Here is a 16,828-nt window from a genome sequence, read left to right as displayed (position 1 = left end):
TATATATATATATATATTACCTACTGGCGGTCACCAGTAGGTAGTTATAGTTAGGACCTATTTTGCTTAGGAAATCCTAAACCTTCTATTCCCAATAACTTTAGCGCCGATTGACGAATCTTCGCGACATTTTCAAACCTTTTGGCCAGCTCCAGTCCACTCCTATCCTGAAAGTCTTGGGATGATTCGTGTAGCGGGGGCCGGGAAAAAAGGGGGATCTCAAAACACATTTTCCCATGCAATTTCCCATAGGACCTTTAGCCGCAGCTACAGCCCGAACTGCTGAATGGAATTACACCAAATGTGGCAAAGAGGTAGTCCTCAGTTCAGACTCGTGCCTTTTGCTTAAATGGTGTCAATCTGTTCAGTAGTTCCTGAGAAAATCAAAATCACATATATATCTGGGTGGAGCGTAACCACACATCTCATTGTGAGATCTGATTGGCTGTCAGCACTTCATCCAAGAAGTGTTGGCAGCCATCTTGGGACCAATATACATGATAGCACCTCATTAAAAAGCATTGCAGTTAATAGAAGGTTTTAAGACTTTAGTTACATTATAAATCATTTGTTGATGGTATCATGCTCATTTTTGGAATTCTGATGTGTTCTAAGGTGATTTTACCATGTGAAAAAGCCTTCTGTTGGGATATCATGAATCATATTTGAGAGAAATGATTTTCCCACAGAGGTTTGGAAGGTGATCTATAAGCTAACCTGAGAGCATATTTTCTGTAAATTCACATTGTCTTTCTTAGTCATGTGAGAATGAAGTCTGATATTCTCAGTTAAACATGTACATCCAACAAGGGCAGAGACTGTCAGTTGATTCCTTTGTGTTCTACTGCAGCTTCCCAGAGAGATCTAAAGAAGAGCGCTTACAGTCCTACTTATGACAAACGTATGGCACACCTGAAACCATCTTGATTGGAATAAAGTGGAAACTCTTAAAACATTTAATTTAAAAAGGAACAAAATGAGGGGTTCATTTTGCCAATGAAAGTATGAATAGTGCTGCAGAAAGAAAAATTAGGGAACATTTTGAGTGACTTCTCAAATCCTCTTCTATTTCATTAAAGAATACTGACATGCAGACTGAAACATGCACTTTGAATACCAGCAGCAGACTTCCCTGGTGAGCAGTAGCTTTACTACAGTGATCTAATGAGCAACTAGAGTGCTAACATTCTGAATTTATGGCAAATGTGTGACACATCTGAATGCCTTCTTGATGGAATCAAAGTAAAAAACTGAAAGTATTCCTACTGAGGAGACTGCAGTAAATGAGGAAATTAGGAAACTTCATAACAAATAAGTCTCCCAAGATGGCCACCAGAGACAAAAGAGCCCAAATGTTGCACAAATATCACCCAGATAAAGCCCAAGTATAGCCCAATGACAGAATGTCCCAGAGTGTTCTAAAGAACAACTAGAGCTCTAACAGTCTTACTTATTACAAAAGTATGGCACACCCGAAGCCATCTTGATTGGAATAAAGTGGTAACAATTAAAACATTTAATTTGCAAAGCAACAAAATGAGGGGGTTCATTTTGCCATAGAAATTATGATTAGTGCTGCAGAAAGAAAAATTAGGGCACATTTTGACTTCTCAAATCCTCTTCTATTTCATTAAAAAATCTGACATGCAGACTGAAACATGCACTTTGAATACCAGCAGCAGACTTCCCTGGTGAGCAGTAGCTTTACTACAGTCATCTAATGAGCAACTAGAGTGCTACCATTCTGAATTTATGGCAAATGTGTGATACATCTGAATGCCTTCTTGATGGAACCAAAGTAAACAAGCATCGAAAATGCAATAGGTCTCACCCTCGTTTAAGTTAAAGCAATTCTGTTTGTAATTAGGTGGCTTTTTAGCTTTGCTTTTATTAGTGTTTTTCAAACTTTCATGTACATAACATGCATATGTGTGCATATATGTATATGTATATGTATGCATGCATTTATATTTTTATTTATATAGATATGCAGATTATATATATGTTTATATATGTATGTATATATACACAATAAGGGTATAGATGATAATAAACATGACATATATATGTTATATAATTCATAGTCGAATGTTTGACATAGTATGATGAAATTAGCTATATTTGCAGTATTGAATGTAATTAAGACTATCCATAGGATAAGGATGGATACTGCATGAAATAGCTAAAATGGTGTCACATTACAATTAGGTATCATGTGCAATTTCTTTACCCTTTACACACTAATAGCACTTGCACTTTATTTGTATTCGATCGTTTTTAATGAGTTATGTCCTAAAGGAAACATGTTGTAAGATGGGCGCCATTGAGGCAAACAAATAAGTGAAGTCCATTTTTTATGTTTAATGGGACTCCGTGAGGCTTCACGGTTTGAAATGGTCGAATTGAATGCACACATCTAACACTGACGAAGCCAGGTGGCGAAACGCGTTTGTTAGAGGGGTAGGGGGTCTGTAAATAAACCACTGTGGAATCGGAGACCTGTGTGCTTTCCTCATTCAACACTACGAAAAGTGTTGGAGTTTTTGGCATGTATATAGATATATATATACACATACATATATTACCTACTGGCGGTCGCCAGTAGGTAGTTATAGTTAGGACCACGTTTCCATAGGAAATCCGCAACATTCTATTTTGAATAACTTTGGCGCCGGTCGACGAATCCTCGCGAATTTTTCAAAATAGGTGGGGCGCTACGCTCCGCTCCTACCCTGAAAGTCTCGGGGGGATTCGTCAAGCGGGGGCTGAGATAAAAGGGGGGTCCCAAAACGCGTTTTTCCCATGCATTTTTCCATAGGACCTTTAGACAGGGCTACAGCCCGAACGGCTGAACAGAATTACTTGAAATTTGGCAGAGAGGTAGTCCTCAGGTCAAGGAAGTGCCTTTTGTAGGTTTGGTGTAAATCTGTTCAGTAGATTCTGAGAAAATAGCCTTTAAATCAAAATATATATCTGAGCCAGCTTACGGTGCGCTTACGGTACGCTTACCATACGCGTACGGTGGCGTGCGCGAGCGCGATTCTGATTGGCTCTTAGATCTTAGTAAACATTCGAATCGGCCGAAACCAGGAAGCGGCGGCCGCCATTTTCTCTCTCGCACTGAGAGTGATGATGAAAATACAAAGCAAAAAAACATGTAAAGGGGCTGTTTAGACAGCTCCCACACACATAGCCATGTTGAGGGAGTCCCCAAAGATCCCCCAAGGCCAAAAACGGATTTTTTTTTTTTTCGCTAATTTCACCGATTACGCTTACCGTACGCGTACGGTAAAAAATGATATAAAAAAATAAATTATCCACACTCTCCCCACCCCGTGTGCAATTGGTGGCCGAAGACCACCAATTGGGCATGGTTTATAACCGCTGAAATAAACTATAATATTTAAAAAAAATAAAATAAAAAACAAAAATTATCCACACTCTGTCCACCCCGTGTGCAAATGGTGCCCGAAGGGCACCATTTGTGCATGGCTTATAAAAATTACGAAAAATTAAAATATTACCTTTCAAAACGAAGTGCATCATATGTCCTCCATGTGCGCACGGTGCGTACATGGCCCATCTAGTGTAACGTGGGCAGGCGGTGCGCGTAGCGCACTGCGTGCCCACCGTGCGTGCAAGGCACTAACTGCGTAAAGTGGGCGCGCGGTGCGCGATGCGCACCGCGTGCTTACTGTGCGCGCACGGTGCGCAAAGCGCACCGGGCGCGCACGGAACGAACTGCGTTAATGGCGTAAAGTAACTTAGCATTTAAAAAACCGTACAAATTCATTGAAAAAACCATAGGTTTCACACACGTTATAGTTAGGAATTAGCATTTAAAAAACCTTGCAAATTCACTGAAAAAACCATAGGTTTCACACATGTTATAGTTAGCAGAAATTTTACTGATAAAAAACCAATGAAATTCCCCCGTTATAGTTAGTGCAGGCAACTATAACTCACGCGACCGCAATCTTCTGCTGATGACATATGTGTCTTTATGAAAAAAAATATTTGTAATATATGTATAGCTAAAAATGTATGGAAGAAGACATGGGCAAATAAGTGTCTAAATACAGTATTAGCATCAGCAGAAGATTGCGGTCGCGTGAGTTATAGTTGCCTGCACTAACTATAACGGGGGAATTTCATTGGTTTTTTATCAGTAAAATTTCCGCTAACTATAACATGTGTGAAACCTATGGTTTTTTCAGTGAATATATAAATGCATATGCATATATATACATATATATGTGCATATGTGTGCGTGTAGAGAGAGGTAGAGAGAGGTAGAGAGGTTTAGGTGTAGAGGTAGAGGTGTAGAGGTAGAGAGGTAGAGATAGAGAGGTAGAGAGGTAGAGAGTAGTAGAGAGAGAGGTAGAGTGTGGTAGAGAGGTAGAGAGTGGAGAGTGAGTAAAAGAGATTAGTAGAGAGTAGTAGAGAGAGTAGCAGAGAATGAGTAGTAGAGAGTGAGTAGTAGACTGAGTAGTAGAGAGTAATAGAGAGTGAGTAGTAGAGAGTAAGTAGTAGAGAGTGAGTAGTAGAGAGTAGTAGATAGTGAGTAGTAGAGAGTGAGTAGCAGCGAGAGAGTAGTAGAAAGTAGTAGAGAGTGAGTAGTAGAGTGAGTAGTAGAGAGTAGTAGAGAGAGAGTAGTAGAGAGAGAGTAGTAGAGAGAGAGTAGTAGAAAGTAAGCAGTTGAGAGTAGTTGAGAGGGAGTAGTAGAGAGTGAGTAGTAGAGTGAGTAGTAGAGTGAGTAGTAGCGATGGAGTAGTAGAGATTAGTAGAGAGTAGTAGTAGAGAGAGTAGTAGAGAGTGAGTAGTAGGGAGTAGTAGAGAGTGAGTAGTAGAGAGTGAGTGGTAGAGAGAGAGTAGAAGAGAGCTGTAGAGAGTGAGTAGTAGAGAGTAGTAGAGAGAGAGTAGTAGAGAGTGAGCAGTAGAGAGAGTAGTAGAGTAGTAGAGAGTGAGTAGTAGAGAGTAGTGGAGTAGTAGAGAGTGAGTAGTAGAGAGTAGTAGAGAGTGAATAGTAGAGTGAGTATTAGAGAGTAGTAGAGTGAGTAGTAGAAAGTAGTAGAGTGAGTAGTAGAGAGTGAGTAGTAGAAAACAAGTAGTAGAGAGCGTGTAGTAGATAGTGAGTAGTAGAGAGTAGTAGAGAGTGAGTAGTAGAGAGAGTAGTAGAGAGTGAGAAGTAGAGAGAGTAGTAGAGAGTAGTAGAGTAGAAGAGAGTGAGTAATAGAGTGAGTAGTAGAGAGTAGTTGAGAGCGAGTAGTAGAGAGGGAGTAGTGGAGAGTGAGAAGTAGAGAGTAGTAGAGAGAGAGTAGTAGAGAGTGAGTAGTAGAGAGTGAGTAGTAGAGAGTAGTACAAAGTGAGTAGTAGATAGAGAGTAGTAGAGAGTGAGTCGTAGAGAGTAGTAGAGTGAGTAGTAGAGAGTGAGTAGTAGAGAAAGAGTAGTAGAGAGTGAGTAGTAGAGCAGTAGAGAGTGAGTGGTAAAGAGTAATATAGAGTAGTAGAGTGAGTAGTAGAGAGTAGTAGAGAGTGAGTAGTAGAGAGAGTAGAAGAGAGTAGTAGAGAGTGAGTAGTAGAGAGTGAGTAGTATATAGCAGTAGAGAGCGAGTAGTAGAGAGCGAGTAGTAGACAGTGAATAGTAGAGAGTGAGTAGTAGAGAGTGAGTAGTAGAGTGAGTAGTAGCGAGTGAGTAGTAGAGAGAGAATAGTAGAGAGTAGTAGAGAGTGATTTGTAGAGAGTGAGTAGTAGAGAGGGAATAGTAGAGAGTAAGTAGTAGAGAGTGAGTAGTCGAGAGTAGTAGAGTGAGTAGTAAAAGTGAGTAGTAGAGAGAGAGTAGTAGAGAGTAGTAGAGAGTGAGTGGTAGAGAGTAGTAGAGTGAGTAGTAGAGAGTATTAGAGAGTGAGTATTAGAGAGAGAGTAGTAGAGAGTAATAGTAGAGAGTAGTAGTGAGTAGTAGAGAGTAGTAGAGAGTGAGTAGTAGAGAGTAGTAGCGAGTGAGTAGTAGAGAGTGAGTACTAGAGAGAGTGTAGTAGAAAGTACTAGAGAGTGAGTAGTAGAGAGTGAATAGTAGAGAGTAGTAGAGAGTGAGTAGTAGAGAGTAGTAGAGAGTGAGTAGTAGAGAGTAGTAGAGTAGTGGAGAGTGAGTACTAGAGAGTGAGTAGTAGAGAGAGAGTAGTAGAGAGTGAGTAGTAGAGTGGTAGAGAGTAGTCAGTCAGTGTCAGTCAGTCAGTGTCCGTCAGTCAGTGTCAGTCAGTCAATCAGTGTCAGTCAATCAGTGTCAGTGTCAGTCATTGTCAGTCAGTGTCAGTCAATCAGTGTCGGTCACTGTCAGTCAGTCAGTGTCAGTCAGTCTGTGTCAGTCAATCAGTGTCACTCATTGTCAGTCAGTCAGTGTCAGTCAATGTCAGTGTCAGTCAATCAGTGTCAGTTAGTGTCAATCTGTCAATGTCAGTCAGTCAGTGCCAGTCAGTCAGTGCCAGCTAGAGCAGCTCTGCTGACCTGAGTCTCTGGCTCTAAAGCAGCTCTGCTGACCTGGTTCTCTGGCTCTAGAGCATCTCTGCTGACCTGGTTCTCTGGCTCTAAAGCAGCTCTGCTGGCCTGGTTCTCTCCCTCTAAATCAGCTCTGCTGACCTGGTTCTCTGGCTCTAGAGCAGCTCTGCTGACCTGGTTCTCTGCCTCTAGAGCAGCTCTGCTGACCTGGTTCTCTGGCTCTAGAGCAGCTCTGCTGACCTGGTTCTTTGCCTCTATAGCAGCTCTGCTGACCTGGTTCTCTGGCTCTAAAGCAGCTCTGCTGAGCTGATTCTATGGCTCTAAAGCAGCTCTGCTTCCTGTTTCTCTGGCTCTAGAGCAGCTCTGCTGACCTGGTTTCTCTGGCTCTACAGTAGCTCTGCTGACCTGGTTCTCGGCCTCTCGAGCAGCTCTGCTGACCTGGGTCTCTGGCTCTAAAGCAGCTCTGCTGACCTGGTTCTCTGGCTCTAAAGCAGTTCAGATGACCTGGTTCTCTGCCTCTAGAGCAGCTATGCTGACCTGGTTCTATGGCTCTAGAGCAGCTCTGCTGACCTGATCCCTTGGCTCGAAAGCAGACCTGCTGACCTGGTTCTCTCCTCTAAAGCAGCTCTGCTGACATGGTTCTCTCGCTCTAAAGCATCTCTACTGACCTCGTTTCTCTGGCTCTACAGCAGCTCTGCTGACCTGGTTCTCTGGCTCTAGAGCAGCTCTGCTGACCTGGTTTCTCTGGCTCTACAGCAGCTCTGCTGACCTGGTTCTCAGCCTCTCGAGCAGCTCTGCTGACCTGGGTCTCTGGCTCTAAAGCACCTCTGCTGACCTGGTTCTCTGGCTCTAAAGCAGTTCAGATGACCTGGTTCTCTGCCTCTAAAGCAGCTATGCTGACCTGGTTCTATGGCTCTAGAGCAGCTCTGCTGACCTGGTTCTCTGGCTCTACAATGGGTCTGCTGACCTGGTTTCTCTGGCTCTACAGCACCTCTGCTGACCTGGTTCTCTGCACTCACGATGCACGCACCCGACTTTGCGAAAATATATTTAAAAATAATATATGTTTATTATAAGTAGTAGAGAGTGAGTAGTAGAGAGAGAGTAGTAGAGAGTGAGTAGTTGAGTGGTAGAGAGTGAGTGGTAAAGAGTAATAGAGAGTAGTAGAGTGAGTAGTAGAGAGTAGTAAAGAGTGAGTAGTAGAGAGAGTAGTAGAGAGTAGTAAAGTAGTAGAGAGTGAGTAGTAGAGAGTGAGTAGTAAAGAGTAGTAGAGAGTGAGTAGTAGAGAGTGAGTAGTAGAGAGCAGTAGAGCGAGTAGTAGAGAGTGAGTCGTAGAGAGTAATAGAGAGTGAGTAGTAGAGAGTGAGTAGCAGAGAGTGAATAGTAGAGAGTGAGTAGTAGAGAGTGAGTGGTAGAGTGAGTAGTAGAGCGTGAGTAGTAGAGAGAGAGTAGTAGAGAGTGAGTAGTAGAGAGTGAGTAGTAGAGAGCAGTCAGTCAGTGTCAGGCAGTGTCAGTCAGTGTCTGTCAGTGTCAGTCAGTCTGTCTGTCAGTCAGTCAGTGTCAGTCAGTCAGTGTCAGTCAATCAGTGTCAGTGTCAGTCAGTGTCAGTCAGCCAGTGTCAGTCAATCAGTGTCGGTCAGTGTCAGTCAGTCAGTCAGTGTCAGTCAGACAGTGTCAGTCAGTGTCAGTCATTATCAGTCAGTCAATGTCAGTCAGTTTCAGTGTCAGTCAGTGTCAGTCAATCAGTGTCAGTCAGTGTCAATCTGTCAGTGTCAGTCAGTCAGTGCCAGTCAGTCAGTGTCAGCTAGAGCTGCTCTGCTGACCTTGTTCTCTGGCTCTAAAGCAGCTCTACTGACCTTGTTCTCTCCCTCTAAAGCAGACCTGCTGACATGGTTCCCTCCCTCTAAAGCAGCTCTGAGGACCTGGTTCTCTCGCTCTAAAGCATCTCTTCTGACCTTGTTTCTCTGGCTCTACAGCATCTCTGCTGACCTGGTTCTCTGGCTCTGGAGCAGCTCTGCTGACCTGGTTTCTCTGGCTCTACAGCAGCTCTGCTGACCTGGTTCTCGGCCTCTAGAGTAGCTCTGCTGACCTGGGTCTCTAGCTCTAAAGCAGCTCTGCTGATCTGGTTGTCTGGCTCTAAAGCAGTTCAGCTGACCTGGTTCTCTGCCTCTAGAGTAGCTCTGCTGACCTGGTCCTATGGCTCTAGAGCAGCTCTGCTGACCTGGTTCTCTGGCTCTACAATGGCTCTGCTGACCTGGTTTCTCTGGCTCTACAGCACCTCTGCTGACCTGGTTCTCTGCACTCACGATGCACGCACCCGACTTTGCGAAAATATATTTAAAAATAATATAAGTTTATTATAAGTACATAGAGTAGTAGAGTGAGTAGTAGAGAGTGAGTAGTAGAGAGTGAGTAGTAGAGAGAGAGTAGTAGAGAGTGAGTAGTAGAGTAGTAGAGAGTGAGTTGTAAAGAGTAATATAGAGTAGTAGAGTGAGTAGTAGAGAGTAGTAGAGAGTGAGTAGTAGAGAAAGGAAAGTAGTAGAGAGTAGTAGAGTAGTAGAGAGTGAGTAGTAGAGAGTGAGTAGCAAAGAGTAGTAGAGAGTGAATAGTAGAGAGTGAGTAGTAGAGAGTAGTAGAGAGTGAGTAGTAGAGAGTGAGTAGTAGAGAGTAGTAGAGAGCGAGTAGTAGAGAGTGAGTAGTAGAGAGTGAGTAGTAGAGTGAGTAGTAGAGAGTGAGTAGTAGAGAGTAGTAGAGTGAGTAGTAGAAAGTGAGTAGTAGAGAGAGAGTAGTAGAGAGTGAGTAGTAGAGAGTGAGTGGTAGAGAGTAGTAGAGAGTAGTAGAGTGAGTAGTAGAGAGTTTTAGAGAGTGAGTAGTAGATAGTGGGTAGTAGAGAGTAATAGTAGAGAGTAGTAGTGAGTAGTAGAGAGTAGTAGAGAGTGAGTAGTAGAGAGTAGTAGTGAGTGAGTAGTAGAGAGTGAGTAGAGAGAGAGAGAGTAGTAGAGAGTAGTAGAGAGTGAGTAGTAGAGAGTGAGTAGTAGAGAGTGAATAGTAGAGAGTAGTAGAGAGTGAGTAGTAGAGAGTAGTGGAGAGTAGTAGAGTAGTAGAGAGTGAGTAGTAGAGAGTAGTAGAAAGTGAGTAGTAGAGAGTGAGTAGTAGAGAGAGAGTAGTAGAGAGTGAGTAGTTGAGTAGTAGATAGTAGTCAGTCAGTGTCAGACAGTGTCAGTCAGTGTCTGTCAGTGTCAGTCAGTGTCAGTCAGTCTGTCAGTCAGTCAGTCAGTGTCAGTCAGTCAGTGTCAGTCAGTCAGTGTCAATCAATCAGTGTCAGTGTCAGTCAGTGTCAGTCAGTCAGTGTCAGTCAATCAGTGTCAGTCAGTGTCAGTCAGTCAGTCAGTGTCATTCAGACAGTGTCAGTCAGTGTCAGTCATTATCAGTCAGTCAGTGTCAGTCAGTTTCAGTGTCATTCAGTGTCAGTCAATCAGTGTCAGTCAGTGTCAATCTGTCAGTGTCAGTCAGTCAGCGCCAGTAAGTCAGTGTCAGCTAGAGCTGCTCTGCTGACCTGGTTCTCTGGCTCTAAAGCAGCTCTGCTGACCTTGTTCTCTCCCTCTAAAGCTGACCTGCTGACCGGGTTCTCTCCCTCTAAAGCAGCTCTGCTGACCTTGTTCTCTCGCTCTAAAGCATCTCCACTGACCTCGTTTCTCTGGCTCTACAGCAGCTCTGCTGACCTTGTTCTCTAGCTCTGGAGCAGCTCTGCTGACCTGGTTTCTCTGGCTCTACAGCAGCTCTGCCTGCTGACCTGGTTCTCGGCCTCTAGAGCAGCTCTGCTGACCTGGGTCTCTGGCTCAGAAGCAGCTCTGCTGACCTGGTTCTCTGGCTCTAAAGCAGTTCAGCTGACCCGTTCTCTGCCTCTAGAGCAGCTCTGCTGACCTGGATCTATGGCTCTAGAGCAGCTCTGCTGACCTGGTTCTCTGGCTCTACAAGGGCTCTGCTGACCTGGTTTCTCTGACTCTACAGCACCTCTGCTGACCTGGTTCTCTGCACTCACGATGCACGCACCCGACTTCGCGAAAATATATTTAAAAATATTATAAGTTCATTATAAGTACATAGAGTAGTAGAGTGAATAGTAGAGAGTGAGTAGTAGAGCGAGAGTAGTAGAGAGTGAGTGGTAAAGAGTAATAGAGAGTAGTAGAGTGAGTAGTAGAGAGTAGTAGAGAGTGAGTAGTAGAGAGAGTAGTAGAGAATAGTAGAGTAGTAGAGAGGGAGTAGTAGAGAGTGAGTAGTAAAGAGTAGTAGAGAGTGAGTAGTAGAGAGCAGTAGAGAGCGAGTAGTAGAGAGTAAGTAGTAGAGAGTAGTAGAGAGCGAGTAGTAGAGAGTGAGTAGTAGAGAGTGAATAGTAGAGAGTGAGTAGTAGAGAGTGAGTAGTAGAGTGAGTAGTAGAGAGTGAGTAGTAGAGAGACAGTAGTAGAGAGCAGTAGAGAGCGAGTAGTAGAGACTGAGTAGTAGAGAGTAGTTGAGAGCGAGTAGTAGAGAGTGAGTAGTAGAGAGCAGTAGAGAGTGAGTAGTAGAGAGTGAGTAGTAGAGAGTAGTAGAGAGCGAGTAGGAGAGAGTGAGTAGTAGAGAGCAGTAGAGAGTGAGTAGTAGAGAGTGAGTAGTAGAGAGTAGTAGAGAGCGAGTAGTAGAGAGTGAGTAGTAGAGCGTGAGTAGTAGAGTGAGTAGTAGAGAGAGAGTAGTAGAGAGTATTAGCGAGTGAGTAGTAGAGAGTGAGTAGTAGAGAGAGAGTAGTAGAGAGTGAGTAGTAGAGTAGTAGAGAGTGAGTGGTAAAGAGTAATAGAGAGTAGTAGAGTGAGTAGTAGAGAGTAGTAGAGAGTGAGTAGTAGAGAGAGTAGTAGAGAATAGTAGAGTAGTAGAGAGGGAGTAGTAGAGAGTGAGTAGTAAAGAGTAGTAGAGAGTGAGTAGTAGAGAGCAGTCGAGAGCGAGTAGTAGAGAGTAAGTAGTAGAGAGTAGTAGAGAGCGAGTACTATAGAGTGAGTAGTAGAGAGTGAATAGTAGAGTGTGAGTAGTAGAGAGTGAGTAGTAGAGTGAGTAGTAGAGAGTGAGTAGTAGAGAGAGAGTAGTAGAGAGTAGTAGAGATTAGTAGAGAGTGAGTAGTAGAGAGTTAATAGTAGAGAGTGAGTAGTAGAGAGTGAGTAGTAGAGAGTAGTAGAGTGAGTAGTAGAAAGTGAGTAGTAGAGAGAGAGTAGTAGAGAGTAGTAGAGAGTGAGTAGTAGAGTAGTAGAGAGTGAGTGGTAGAGAGTAGTAGAGATTAGTAGAGTGAGTAGTAGAGAGTATTAGAGAGTGAGTAGTAGAGAGTGAGTAGTAGAGAGTAATAGTAGAGAGTAGTAGTGAGTAGTAGAGAGTGAGTAGTAGAGAGAGAGTAGAAAGTGAGTACTATCTGGTTTTCTGGCTCTACAGCACCTCTGCAAACCTGGTTCTCTGCACTCACAATGCACACACCCGACTTCGCAAAAATATATTTATACATATATATAAGTTTATTATAAGTACAAATATGTTATTGTTATGACTATCTTATATAATCTCCTGCCCTAACATGTATATTAAAGACACATACATATCATTTGGGAACATAAATTTGTTTTGCGGATGTTGCGCACCCAGCGCGCCCCAGCACGTATCGTATATGACATCACATGGGACCCGCCACCGCGCATGCATTTCGTACCGTAATGCGCATGTATCACGAATGCGCCGGAGATGGAGTCGCGGACTGGTCGCATACCAATCGCGCACATCACGTAATATTAAATGTATATGATGTAACTGAAAAACATGCAGCGTCACACACCGTAAGCGGATCCTTCACGACTTTTCTAAAATAGCGGCTAGAATCCGCGCACCCACCGTGATGTGTACGTTTGAGTGCGCGGCTATGAACTTTTTGGGGAAAACCCCTTTTTTTTAAAAGAAAATTATATACATATATTAAAATAAAAAAAGAAAAACAAAAAAATTTTTTTTTGCAATTTTCAGAGAAATATATAATGTTATTTAATGAATAAAATATTTATAAATGAACAGTTAAAAAATTGTAGAAAATCATTACAAAAAATAGGTAAAACTACTATCACACTTAAAAATTAGCATTTAAAAAACTTTTGAAATTCACTGAAAAAAACCATAGTTGTCAGAGACGTTATAGATAGAAATTAGAATTTAAAAAAGCTTTTAAATTCACTGAAAAAAACATAAGTTTCAGCGAAGTTATAGTTAGAAATAAGCATTTAATAAATGAGGAAATATGAATTTTGTGATCAGTTATGTCCCCTATCGTAGACCCCAACGGCTCCATGTGCATGCTATAAGTACATGTATGTTCCCTCCAGTTCCAGTTTTGAAGACGCAAATACATGTGCGTCCACCGTCAACATGTCCTCTTTCAGATCCGCCATGAATGGGTCAGATATTCCGTTCCTAAGTATGAAAGGCCACCGACTTTATGTGGTTCACTTTCCACATTTTACAGATTCAGGCGAGTAGGCCCTGAATTCTGCCATCAAGCTTTTTTCTGCCTTCTGCCTCCGAGAGCTCCAGTCTGAGCCTGCATCTGTATCCATGAACTTTGTCCTACTCCCTGCGCGGCTAACGGTGCCTGATCCAGCCTGTTGCCTGCCAAAACCTGTATTTCACCTTCAAGATTATCTGCTCCGCTCCTCATCCGATGCATTCCTGTCTAGTAGTTTAGGTAAACATTCCTCCAGCTACCGTGCAAAGGGCCAGGCCTCACTGTCCTCATGCAAGTAATTCATAGCCCCTGTTACCATGGAAGATTCCTGCCCTCTCGCATCTCATGTAGACACTTAGACGCTTGTACACGCACTAACAGTCAGTATAGAATAGATTCTGTCCGAGGGACCTTTCCTTTTGGATAACACAGTTCTTTAAACATAGGATATTAGATATGATTTGGGATTAGGTTGACATGACCCCCCAGACTTCTGTCTCCACATGTAGAGCTAAATGTCAAGTCCCCTTCACCCTCTAGTTGCACGTCAATCACACGTCATGCGGCTGCGCGCGCATCTCTGCCAAATATTTCTGCTGACATTGCAGGATTCTCTTATGGATCCACCCACTTGTGACATCATGTATAATGACGTTTACTAAGTTACGCCTATATGTCCGCCTTTTTTAGTTACGTATGCATATTTTATCTGTATTATCAGCTGTTACGCCTCTTGCATCTGTCTTAATGTAATGCTTTCCATATAAATACCATTACCTGTCAATAATGTATTGCCTTCCTTCCTGAACTTTCGTGGTGATGGAATTTGAAGCCTGCAGTTCGAATTGTATTTCCTTTGTAGAGGAATAAAGCCTTTTAGAACCTCTAATACCACGGATTCTGCCTCTTATATTTACTGAGTTATTCTTACTAGACTTTACCGCATAAAAAATAGTACCGGTAATGAAATATTTACCACATAAATTGGCGCCCGAACAGGGACACTTTCTCATCTCACGCGCCGGAGGTGCGTTGCAGGCCCGGTCTCCTGCCACAGCTGAACGGACAAAAACGCGTACCTGCAGGATTTCCTGTATCTCCCTCCGGCCAAGCGGGGGTGACTGAGGCTGCGATCAACACCCAGACGAGGCGGTGAGAAGTGCGAAGTATCCCGACCAGAGCCTAGCTGAGAGAGCAAGATCCGAGGTATACAGAGGCCCACCAGGTTCCGAAGTTCCGAGTCCAGTCGAGTCCAGTCCGGTCCAGTTTCAGTTCAGTTCTGAGGCCTTCCGTTCCGAGCTACCCGGTGAGTACCATTGCCGGGGAGGCATTTAACGTGCACATAGTCTGTGCCGGTCAAGACGGGTTTGGGTACACAAATCCGGTCTACACTGTTTCAGCAGTGTATCTGTACTGTTTAGCAGTATATCTAGTATGTCTTGCATATAAATAAGTATTATCTAGTGTCAGTATTATGTCAGTAACTAGTTTTCTATTAATTATCATCGTTAAACTGTTAAATGTTAAATGTTTTAATACGTTCTATATATTGTGGTGTGAATGATTGGTCATTATTGTGTTTATTGTATTAAGTGTGTTTAAGATTAAGTAACCAGATCTAAAAATGCCGCTCTTTTCGAAATTAAGACAGATCAAAACTAGAAAAGGGGTACTCGAAGAAGCTGTTCCCATTCCACCTAGGGACACTCCAGGATACTTCATGTATCATAAACATGGCCTAGATGCCGTATTATTTCTTGATTTATGGGTGGACTACACCAAGGATTTGCCAGAAAATCAGAGATGGCCCGCAGCGGGGACCTGGGATGCCGATTGCATCATGAGAGTAGAAGAAGAATTATGGAAAAAGAAAGCCAGACAGTCACAGAAAGATGCCATTGAAATATGGCGTAAAGAATCATATAGACGTACAGAAAAAGCGCTCAGACAGGAAGAGAAAGGTAGGGAGAATTCGAATAAAACCCGAGAAAATCTATTAATTGAGGAAGGTACCCGAGTAAAATCAGAACAAGTAGATAGACAAAGAAACACTCTTATGAATGGTATGTATCCTCTTCTGGCCGAAGGGTTACCTAAGGCTACCCCGGAAATACCAAAAGACTTAACTCCTCCATTGCTCCCGATAAAAGCACATCCCAAAACACATCCTAAAACAGCAAAGGACGTTTTCCTTTCCTCCTATTTAGATGACGTAGCTCCCGAGTATGCTAATACCATACCACACACACCGCTTGCCGATGGTGTTCAACATCAAGAGCATCCGTCTGTATCCCCGCAACAACAAACTCCTACACAAGTTCCAACAGGTCCGTCCGTTTCTACTGTTTTTCCCGCATCTACAATTTCTATCTTACGTCCAACGAATCCTTTCTTGCCCAGCACCTCAGATGGTGCTACAGGAGGCACGACAGACATGTTTGCCACACCGCCGCGAAATAAACAGACCCTTAGAGATTTAGCACTCCAACGTACACCCCAACTAGCGACATCCGACATGTTTAAAGAACATCTTGTGGATTGTAGATACGATCCAGTGCCAGGTAAACAGGACAGATTGCTAATATCATCACTACGTATACGACGAGCTACATTGTATTTAATGACGATACCAGGAATGGTTGAACACCTAGACAATATATATCACTTTGTCCAAACAGGGCGAGGTCCAGAAAGTATTAACGAAGCTATGGAATACCAGAAAGTGGATGACCAAAGACAACTACTACGCTTTTTCATAAACTGCGTGATTAGGAACCAAGACAGGCCTGGGGCAGATCATGATACCATACAAAAACTTGCCAAATGGGGTCAGAACATATCAGACGAGAAACATGATAAACAGGCGTGTATAATCGCCATGTATCGAAAGATCCGCAAGGAAGTAGAACGAATACATAAAGAAAGACGAGAAGCAGACAGAATTGAATCAGAGGAAGAGGAGGAGCAAGAATCAGAACAATTAGAAACGATAGCTTACGTAGGTAGAGGAAGACCCCATAATAATACTAGAGGCTTTGATGATCCGATACGTCCGATACGTCCAGAATGTAATAGACATTTTCAAACCCCTATGTTAAATACAAGATCCCCTGAACACTTATTCCAAGCCGCTGATAAATTACTCCGAGATCGAAGGGGGTACCATATGCTCGATTCCATGGACGAACAAGAATTAGCTAGGTCAGCAGTACAATGGGCTGACAGTCCCAGCAAATATAGTGATGATGCACTAGCACACACGTTTCTGAATCTTGCCCCAGACGAACAGCGTTTAGCTAGTATATACATGATTCAACACCTCCTTATATTATATAAAAGCCAACACTCCGATCCTGGACCCTTACCTGACATATTGACAGAATTACTCACGAATAAATGGAGAGGGTCAGGTACTGATTTAATTAAAGAAATTCTAGAATTTCGAAACCAGTATATAACTTTTGTGTGCCCAGAACACGTTCCAGTTCCCATTATGGGAAGAAAAATGTATCACATAGATAGACAGAATCCGTTACGCGAAGTACACCCAATCAGAGGTGAAGGTAATAACTTTACACGCGTGTTTGTGTACACGCCTATAACTAAAATTGAATTATTAGAAATGAAGAAAGTAGTACCCAGCCATGACAAGGACCCAGCAGGTTTCCACCGTGAGATAAAAGACATGTTACTCATGGGAGAGTATACCTACCCCGACATTATGAAAATATTAAAAGTTTTATTGCCCGCCGGTATTTATGAGAAACTCAAAGAAAAGGAATGGGAGGTGGGAGACCAAAAGATAGATTGGACAGCATTAGAAAACGAAGA

This window comes from Triturus cristatus, chromosome 4_2 (assembly GCF_964204655.1).
Source record: "Triturus cristatus chromosome 4_2, aTriCri1.1, whole genome shotgun sequence".
Taxonomy (NCBI): domain Eukaryota; kingdom Metazoa; phylum Chordata; class Amphibia; order Caudata; family Salamandridae; genus Triturus; species Triturus cristatus.
This window is presented reverse-complemented; position numbering follows the sequence as displayed.